The sequence below is a fragment of the Elaeis guineensis genome, chromosome 11 (assembly GCF_000442705.2).
Source record: "Elaeis guineensis isolate ETL-2024a chromosome 11, EG11, whole genome shotgun sequence".
Lineage (NCBI taxonomy): Eukaryota > Viridiplantae > Streptophyta > Magnoliopsida > Arecales > Arecaceae > Elaeis > Elaeis guineensis.
Genome location: NC_026003.2, coordinates 9,088,840 through 9,089,688, shown reverse-complemented (window position 1 = coordinate 9,089,688; position 849 = coordinate 9,088,840). Strand labels below are relative to the sequence as shown.

Sequence of the window (849 nt, the reverse complement as noted above, 5' to 3'; positions counted from 1 at the left end):
TTGACTTAGTAATGAGGATCCATACAAATATCTAGATAAATTTTTTGAGATATACTCTATTGTTAAAATTCAAAATTTTTTTGATGATGCTCTTAGGTTGAAATTATTTTTCTTTTCGCTCAAAGATAAGCCCAAGCATTGGCTAAATTTGTAAGACTCAGTGACCATTTCAACTTGGGACCAACTCGAAAGAGAATTTCTCTAGAAATATTTTTCAATTGAAAAAATCAATTAAATTAGAAAAACCATCACTAGTTTTTTTTAAATGGATGGAGAATTGTTTCATGAAATATAGAAGAGACTTAAGGACCTCATTCATAAATGCCCATACTATATAATCTCTAAATGACAATTAGTTCAATGTTTCTATGATGGATTATCAGAGAAACACCGACAAATGATCAATGCTTCATGTGGAGAGACCTTTATACTAAAAAGTGAGGATGAGGCATGGCAATTATTTGAAATCTTTAGTAAAAATTTCTTACATCACATGTCTGCCTCTTGTAGAGATAAACCCATGCTTGCCTAAAAGAGAGGTGGAATCTATGAAATTAGAAATTTCATAGATATCCACAATAAAGCAGATGAGTTGTCCCAAAAACTAGATCGTTTACTAAATGTTGGACACTTTTGTAATTTATGTTTGAGTCACCCCTACTTTATGAGTGAATGCCCAGCCGCACATCAATTTTTTGAGTTTGTACAAGAGCAAGTTCAACAAGTCCAAACCCAAACTACTTATAGATCAAGAAATAATCCCTTCTCCAATACTTACAATCCAAACTGAAGAAACCATCTAAATTTTTCATGAAAACCATAACCAGTAGATAACCCGGCTATACAAAG

The 849-nt window shown here is 32.0% G+C and overlaps 1 non-coding gene across 1 annotated transcript; it reads right to left on the bottom strand.

The window, feature by feature from the left end:
* Nucleotides 1–233: 233 nt before the first annotated feature.
* On the bottom strand, nucleotides 234–339 carry LOC140852740 (small nucleolar RNA R71). Its single transcript, XR_012135640.1, has one exon. It is a non-coding gene; the product is annotated as a small nucleolar RNA R71 (small nucleolar RNA).
* Between the last annotated feature and the right edge of the window lie 510 nt (nucleotides 340–849).